The sequence below is a fragment of the Pteropus vampyrus genome, unplaced genomic scaffold (assembly GCF_000151845.1).
Source record: "Pteropus vampyrus isolate Shadow unplaced genomic scaffold, Pvam_2.0 Scaffold283, whole genome shotgun sequence".
Taxonomy (NCBI): domain Eukaryota; kingdom Metazoa; phylum Chordata; class Mammalia; order Chiroptera; family Pteropodidae; genus Pteropus; species Pteropus vampyrus.
Window position 1 is genome coordinate 1,764,442 of NW_011889064.1, and position 9,159 is coordinate 1,773,600.

Here is a 9,159-nt window from a genome sequence, read left to right on the forward strand (position 1 = left end):
GGTGAGGTGAACTTTCCGACCTGCTCTTTACCACTGGTTGGGGAGGGGCATCAAAGCATCACTGAAGTGTGTGCATGTGGATGTTTTTCCCCAGTGGGAGGGTTCACATAGGAAAGCGTGTACAGCAGGCCATTGATAATGAAGCCTCTTCCCGTAGCCTGTCAGGATTGACGTGGCTGCTCTGACTACCCAAATGGTTTCATTGCTACTGACAGATGAAAAATTTAAGGTTCAAGCCTGTTTTTGTAGCCTTTCAATGAATAAAGAATCCCTTGAAATAGGAGGATGGTATGTCCGGGTCAGGAATTTGAGCTTGTTAGAGGTAAGTAACTTTCTAGTAGGATAACTCTGGTTTCTAGGAATATAAGTTATTCAGAAACCACCTACTACTTTAGTCATTGGATGTCAAGACCCAGATGTAGCAGTACTGGCCAGGAATATCTTTTGCCACATAAGGTAACCTATCTAATTGGATCCCTTTTCTTGAGAAAACATTAGTTTGTCTAACAAGAGAATTGGTGAAATGGCTAAATGTGTTCTCCTATGTAAGGAGACAAGGGATTCAGAGACTGTAGAGGTCAATAACTGGAAGTTCTGAAGTGAGTGAATAGCAGATAATGCAGAAATGAAGAGTGGAGTGGGATAGAAGGATAGGAGACTCAAGTGATGAGGAAAACAGGTTGAAAGTTAGAAATAGAAAAATCACAAGTGGTAACACTTTAGTTAAGCTGTTGTAAATGTATGTTAAAATAGGAGGGCTGCCTGAGATCCTACAACAAGATACCAGAGACTGACCACTCTGTAGGACTTTTGCAAAATGTGCGAGGGTGAAAACAGGTTAGACTGCTCTTAAACTCTCACCCATATCAAGGGCATAAAAGAGTCAAGAGGAAGACTCTAAAGGAGTTTTGAAGAGGATATTTAAATGAAGTTATTGGAGTGCTGTTAGACAAACAAATCGGGGAAAGAGCTAAGTGGCCACACTCCCTAAATTAAGCTTTCCTATCTACAGCAAGCACAAACTGAGTGGAGGGAGAAAACCCTTAAATTTAAGACAGGTTTTGACTACTGTACAGGACTGAATAATTTATTTACTAACTTCTCTTAATAAAAGTGACCAGAAAAAGGAATAGGACTGCCCAAGTTTTCATTCAGGGTTGGGAGAAGAACAAACAGAGTGATTCCACAGGACAGTGGAAAATAAAAATTAAGTTGCTTTAAGTTAGTCCCAAATGTCATGCTTGTTCAGTGTGCTAGAACACTGTTGTTGACACCTGCCTTGTTTTTTAGATCCTAGAGGTGTAAAAATGAATTGGTTGACACTTCTCCCTACAAGAATCTAGAAGGGGTAACATACAAATCCTTTTGGATTTGGTGAGAGAGAGGGTATCCCCTGGCTTCATTCTGGACCTGTGTGCACTGTCAGGTTTCTGGCACAGTATTCTTTATCAATCTACTATCTGCGGAACCTGTTGACCTTTGATGCTGAAGCCTGCAGCTGGTGAATTCATGGCCTATTTTTGGCTTCAGGCAAATCTCCCAGGGAGTATGGGCCACCTCCTCTTGCAGACTCAGCTTTCCCTTGACCCCTGCTATGGAGTGACCTCACTTGGCCATGGGAAGCCCACTGGCTGTTAATTCAGCATCCATGCTTCAAGGGAACAAGGAGGGCTTAGGATACTTGCTCTATCTCTGTCTGACCATGCTGTTTGGGACTTGCCACTGGCCTGAACAGCCATGGAAAGCGCAGGGAATGAGATATGAGGGGCCTGGACAGTGGTCCCAAAAAGGGAGCAATGGCAGAGATCCTTTGCCCTGAGTGTTCCTCTCAACATGAGGTAACTCATTGTGGTATACAGGATAAGGGCCCCCTGATGATGTTCATATCCTAATGTGAATGTGTTACCTTATCGGGCAAAGAGACTTTTGTGGTTGGGATTAAGTTAAGGCCCTTGAATGGGGAGATTAACCTGGATTATCTGGGTGGGCCCAGTCTAATGACATGGGTCCTTAAAAGGAGCTTTCCAGTCTGAGGTCAATCAGAGGGACATATGACTATGGAATAATGGTTAGAGGGATACAAAGTTAGTTTCAAAGATGGTTAAGGGGACTATGAACCAAGGAATGTGGGTGGCTGGAAAAGACAAGGAAATAGATTCTCTCTATAGCCTTCAGAAACAAACACAGCCCTGCAATCACCATGATTTTAACCAAGTAAAACCCATGTTGGACTTCTAACCTACAGAACTGTAAAATAATACATTTGTGTTGTTGTAAGCCTCAATGTTTGTGGTAACTTATTACAGCTACAATAGAAAATGAATACCTTCATATCTAACTTTGGCCTAAAAAAGTTGAAAGTACAAGAACAGTGACTGACTGTTCTTTCTCTCTCTCTCTGTCTGTCTCTCTCTCTCTCTCTGTCACTAAACTCGAAATTCAGAGAAGGACATACTCTTAAGTTTCCATGTGACATGTTCTTCTTCTTCAATAAAGCCATATTTATTACTTTTTCATTTTCATCTAGACAAAAAAGTTGAAAGTACAAGAAACACCCCTAAACTCTTCTCCTAGATCCACCAATTATTAATGTTTTGTCATATTTTTCTTTCTGTATATGTGCATACATATTTTTTGTTGTTGAACCATTCACCTTGATATTTATCCTTAAATACTTCAGCATCTCCTAGAATAAGGAAATTCTCCTAATAACTACAATTCTTTTCTCACACCTAATATAAATAAAAATCCTATGATACCATCTGATATCCAATGCACAATGCTGATTTGCCCAGTTCTCCAAAAATATTTTATGGCTATTTTATAACAACTCTCACTCCCTCCCCAATTGCATCTCATCAGATTACGTGTTTTGAAATTGGTGTGTTTAGTCTTATCTATAAAAGTACATCTTTCAAACAGCTCACCTTTTTATATTTCATGACATTTACTTTTTGATAAATCCAGACCAGTACTCTTGTAGAATATTCTGTATTCACTATTTGGCCGATTATTTTTCTCATGATATAACTTGCTTCTTTAACCTTTGTCCTTTTTTTTTCACTAGACATTATGCATAGAGGTTTGATTAGATTCAGGTTACACATTTTTAGAAAGAATACCTCATCAGTAATATTGGGTAGATCACATTGCTTCATATTAGGCATAAAATTTGAGGTTATTCCACTACTAGTGATATTAATTTGGTCACTTGTTTAAGATAGTAACCTACCCACCCAGTCTCACCATTGAAAAAGGACAGATTTCCCTTTGCAGTTTGTAGACCTACAAATAACCTGTCCCGACAATTTGTCATCTGATGGCTTGAATACTTTTGTGGTGTTTGTCCGAATGAGTTATTTTATTGGGGGCTGTAAAAATAGCATTCTAACTATTCTACATTTATTTGCTGACATTCTTCTGTAAAAGGAGCTTTCTTCTAAGAAAATTATTTCAATGAATCTCTCAATGGACAGTTGGGATAGTGATTTGCTTTCAATTTTGTTTAAAGCATTTGGAAAGCTCCTGACTTTTTAAAGGATTTGTTGGCCAATTATTGGAGCTATTCACTAATATCTCAATAGCATTGCCAATATTTCCTGTTTTTTGTTGTTGTTGTTGTTGTTATTGTTGTTTTTTGCAGGGGTTTTACCAGGAGCTTTTTAAATCTAGGCAGTGCATCATTGTAGATTTGAGATAAAGATGGGTTTGAGGTTCACCATTCTACGGTAAAATGGAAGAAAAACTACTGGGTGGGAACCAAGAACCAGCATGACAACTGGATTACACCAGTTCTCTGGAAGATCAGTTTTGGAAAGCATACTTGAAGAAGTTGAGGATCTAGAAATTAGTTCCCATAAAGCTGTATGCTCTGGGAAAGTTTTTGCCTGTCCCAGTCTGAAGACCTGCTCTACAGGACAGAACACTGAGCAGTCTTGTACCTTTGGTTGATGACAAGGAAAGGCTGAAATAAAGGAATTTTGAGAATGGCTTTCAAAACAATAGCCTGGATTTCAAGCTTAGTACCTTGATGCACACTCTTATTTTGAATTTCAGAAGCTGAATAGTCCTTTCTTTTCTTTCCTTTTCTAAGTTCTGAACAGCGCACCACACTTTCTGTCCCTAAGGCAACTGATTCCCCAGGCAAAGGAGAAAAAAAATCACATAAATCACTTTCAAAATACTACCTCAGCCACACAAGTATTGTGGGGGTTTATAGGTTCAGATGGAAAACAACCGTCTCTTTATCTTCCAAGTGGCTAGGAATAAGTTTAGTGATTACAAATTTATTTTTTTTAAACAGGATTATTATGTTACACAACATGTTTTATAGTAATTCTTAATAATTTTCTGGATTATGAGTCCTTTGAAAATTATTATTTTATAATTAAGCTATGATATACACATGTAATCACCCTAAAAGGAATGAATAACTTGGCTCTTTTTTTTGGTCTCAAATAATTTAAAGCAATCTTTTTGATTTCTTTTAGCGAATCACTTTACGTTAAATTGACAAGTTATTTTAGTCTAGTCCATTATTCACGATGCAGAATAATATAGTATAGTGTGCCTGATCTGGAATCAGATTAAATAGTTTCAAATCCAGCTCCCACACTAAATGGCTGTGCGGATTGGGGCACATTACTTATCCTCTTTAAGCCTTAGTTTCCTCCATCTGCAAAACAGGAATGTTAATAGTACCTGTCTCATGGTTTGATAGTATTAAATGATATCATGTACTAAATACCTGGCACATGTTAAATATTAGCTGTTTTTGTTGTTCTTATTAACTAAGAAGAGAGATGATATCTAAGTTACCAGCTTGCTGGTTCTCTAAGAATTTCCTCAAATGCATATCCAGTTTTCCCAATAAATGAATTTTCTGAAAATGGCAAGTATTAGAATTAATAGAAGTGAATTTCTCTGTGAGCCTCATATAGAAAAACTAGAATTAACCTGACTCCTCTCCTAAAATAAGCTGTGGATGTTAAGCTAGGAAGGAGTTTCAATTTCTTGAAGTTATACTCCAGCTCTCTTTTGCTACCTCTTTTCTTAGAGTTTGCATTTCTGTACGTTGCAAGTCGGCATTTCTTCCACCAAACATAAATATTCAGAATTGCCATAGTTAGGATTCTGAGTTAGAAATAATCAGTTATATGCTGGCCTTATAAGACAAATATTTAGCTAGTTTAAATTCCTGATTTGGGGTAGTCCAAACTCTATTCAAGGAATTGATCTTAATAATCAAATTTATTTTTATTTAAAATAATTTAGCAATTCACATTAAAAATATTTATCTTTTCTCCTGTAAAATTCTCACATTGTTCCTAGTGTCAGCCATCAGGTATGTTTCTAAAGTCTCTCCCAATTAAGGCTGTAGTACTTAGATAAATAGCTTCACAACAGTCAGAAGCCCCAACCTGAGGAGAGATACGTTTCTCGTGTCCTCCCCAGCCCACTATGATCCCACTCCATTGTCATTCTATAAAGCTGGCATTTTCCTTCAGTTGCACCTACATAGACTTTTAAGGAAAGAAACAGTGGAGGATGGAGGGAGTTACCATTGCAGTGTCCCTGCTAATTCCTAGAATCTTTTCAAGATTCAGGGTCAGCAACAATTCAGTAAGGAAAGGGCTCATTAGGTAAGTTTGGCTCTGAAAATGCTAATTGAAAGTCTTCCTGAGCAATTTGGCCCTTTTCCCTGTGCCTTTCTGTAGTCAGCTGGGTCCCATGGTGACTGTTTCTGAAAGAAATCATCCCCTTCAGCAGTTACCTAGCACCATGGCAACCGGGACGTCAGCAAAGCAGGATAGATCCCCACACAAAACAGCTCCTACCAGGCTTGCTCCCTGCCTCTCTAATTCAACTCAGCCTGAGGCCTATGGATGGGGCTAAAGACATGCAGACATGCACACTCAAGAAATCCTATGTGTTTCTGTGGTTTTTCCCATGAGCATAGATAATGTGGGCATATAGCGAATTCTGCTGAGAACTGCCCCAAAACAGAAAATAAAAGGTGAGGATAGGTGGTGGGATGGGTACAGGGAGGTAGGCATGGGATGGCCTTTGGATTTAATGATATATAAAAATTACATTCATATCCATAAGGTAACATTAAATTAGTAGAAGGGGAAGCTGGAGCTCTAAACAAGGCCTTAGGGAAGTATTTTAAAAATATTTTTATTTACCTGAGAGTAAAATGGATAAAACATGGCTTTAATGAGCACCGAAGGGAGTGTGATGCTGTCCGTGGTGCTGAATACTTCTTTGTCCCACTTGTGCCAAGGGGGCTTCGGAGCCTAGTTAGGGAACTCCTTGCCATGTCAGGGTACTAATGATAAGAAAGAAGGAAAGGGGCTAAGGAGGAAGTTTCATTTCCCTCCCTACAAAGCATCCTGAATACCCAGGAAAGAATATTCAGATGAAAAATAAAGTGGAGAAGGCTGGCGGTTTGGATGGTTGAATCTTCCTCTTTTCATATGAAGATTTTTGGTCAGAGCCAATCAGGTCAGAGATTTCTGTTGCTTTGCTCCTGCAAAGAAAAGTGGGGGAAGGGAAAGAGAAGATGGCCACGTTCCCCCCTTGAGCCACATGATCCATTTCCCATGTGACACATTCCAGAGCCTTGGAAGGGAGAAGGGAGGGGCAACCAAGAGAGTGGGGCTGGGGGCGGGAAGATGGTTTAAGAGTCAACCCTGCACAGCGTCATCTTGTCTCCTTACCAGGAAGCCGGCTGTGAGCCAAAAGAAAGACAGAGAACAGATATGAATGGATCCCCAAGCTTTCCTGGTGGTTTATGGCATTCTCCAAACTCCTATGCAAGGGCTATTCCTGACCAAGAAGACCTAAGGAGACCATCTCTAAAATCAAGTACAGATGGAGGTATGTACTAGAGATCCCGCGGTATTGTGGTTGAAATTTGGCTGAGAATACATAATACCTTCTTTTTTCCAGGCAATTTGTCTTGGTATATTTGCTGATTAGGGGCTTTAGATTTGTTACAGGTCCAGAAAAGATGCCTAGGTAGTTCTGTGAAATGAATAATTCACCAAGTGCCTGTTCAAGATAAATTAAATGGAAATTTTGTATAGTGATAATAAAGCACTCACTGATGAAAAGGATTTTTTTTCTTTGAATCCTGGGAAGAGGAAAAAATACTGAAACCAACTAGATTTCATTGTCACTGCAATAAAATTCTGTTTCATCCCTTTCAGCTGCTTATTCTGTGCCCATGTTCCCAGAGGTTATAGGCAGTGGCTTAGGGAACCTGAGTGGGCTGGCATACTGTTTCTTTGTGCTTTGCAATCGTCTTCCTTCTGATGTTTCTGATACCAGGAGTGCTTGTGATTTTTTCCAGCTCTGGTCTAGGACAGTAGACTGCCACCAAATTTCAGATCTTAAAGAATAGCTACCAAGAAGGACCCCAAGAAGTTCTCAAAGGAATCTTCCAAAGTTACAGATTAAAATAATCTGCCATGCACTCAAATCTTGGTATCTTTTAAAATTTCTACCCAGCACAATGAGGGAAGCTAGCAAATTTAAATTTTATTTCTTCTTTAACAAATACTTATAAAGTTCTTGCTATGTTTAAGGTGTAAGTCTAAGCACAAATAATAGGTCATTTAATCTTTATAATAACCCTTTGAGGGAGGTATTTATTATTAGTACCCACATTTTAGAGATAAAGAAACTAAAGCACAAAGCGGTTAGGGAACACTCCCAAGGTCACACAACTAGCAAATAGTAGAAACAGGATTTGGACCCAAGAAACTTGACCCCAGAGTTCATGATCTTAACCAATGAACTATGCTGCTTCTCTGCTTGTGTCATTTCAAATGATGTCAACAGTTGATTTGGCTACAAATTTTGTTCAGCCAATACTACTAGATTGAATCAGCTTGCCTGGCTAAAACAAGACCCCAGTGAAATCTACATTTAATCTTGAATTATCCCAGTAGCCACATTTTGTACCCCCAAAGAACCCAGTAAGTAATTGCCTGTTCTCTTCCCATTGTGCTGTATAGATATCTGGTAGTAAAACACTGTGTTACCACGGTGACCAAATGATGTCTAAAGGAAAAAAAAGAAATCTAGAATTACATCATGGTTGATTTTTTTTTCAAATTGAACTAGAAAGATTCTTCTATCCTCAAAACCTAGTAATAAGACCAGCCTAAACATGTTACCTTTAAAAGCACTTACCTGGTTTTGAAAATTAAAAAAATAGATTAAAAACTTCTAAAATTATGAACATAAACTATGATGTCAAACTGACTAGATTTATTGCTTTAAAATAATATCATACTTTAAAATAAGGGAATAGATTTCTGTCTTTGCAAATTATTTTAGGTTTTTAAGGGAAAAAAAATTTTTTTTTAAACTTCTGGAAATTTTTGAGATAAAAGGATTTTCTTCCTTTGGTCTGTGTGTTGTCCCTTCTGGACATTGACAATAAAAGATAACTGATCTCATTCTTCTATGCTGTGGGGAAACTAAGAGAATTTACTAGGTCAAAGACACAAAGAGGAAGAAAAGAGATAGGAATCTATCAGGCTTTCATTGAAGAATACTGTGAAGAGTAATTGTGTCCCCTAAAATATTGAACTTTAGTTTTTTAGAATAAGCCTTTGATCCCTGCTGAAATTTATATTTCCCTGGGACAAGTTACACTTACTTTTACTATTATAGTCATCTGAAGGGAGGTTCCAGTATCCTTCCATCTTTGGATTTAGCACCAGGCCCGGTTTATGGTAAGCTCTCAATATATATTTGCAGATGAAGAATGGAAGACTCAAGACTGACAGCATTCTGCTGGAGCCAATTTGGGGTCCCATGCCTATTTTGTTTTGCATGTGTTTATAGGGAGTATAGTGAGGAGGTAAATGTACAGTAGGAGAAAACTTGGCAGCAGTTAAAATTATGCCTGAAATTTATGTATGCTAGTCTGACTGTCCCTGGAGCACTGACAAACTAGAGTTCAAAATGTAATCATAAATTCTTTCCTGGGGATTACCAATCCCCCTGACATTTTATTTATATTTAGAATGAAGTTCTTCTGATATTTTTATTTACATCTAGACAGAGGCACCCCTAACAGTCTCATTTTGCTTTGATATTTTGTCTGGCTCCGTCTCGCAATGTAGAAATGTTAACTTTGGG

The 9,159-nt window shown here is 38.3% G+C and overlaps 1 protein-coding gene across 8 annotated transcripts in view; it reads left to right on the forward strand.

Annotated features, from left to right (window-relative positions):
• Positions 1-9,159, forward strand: part of GPR19 (G protein-coupled receptor 19) — a 23,328-nt gene that overhangs the window by 2,482 nt on the left and 11,687 nt on the right. For 4 of the 8 annotated variants that reach the window (XM_011376012.2, XM_011376011.2, XM_011376018.2 and 1 more), the window contains 2 exons: positions 1,291-1,348; positions 6,726-6,882. The gene's annotated coding sequence lies outside the window, so the exon portion shown is untranslated. The remainder of the gene's footprint in view (positions 1-1,290; positions 1,349-6,725; positions 6,883-9,159) is intronic. The other 4 variants (XM_011376013.2, XM_011376019.2, XM_011376015.2 and 1 more) reach the window with 1 other exon arrangement.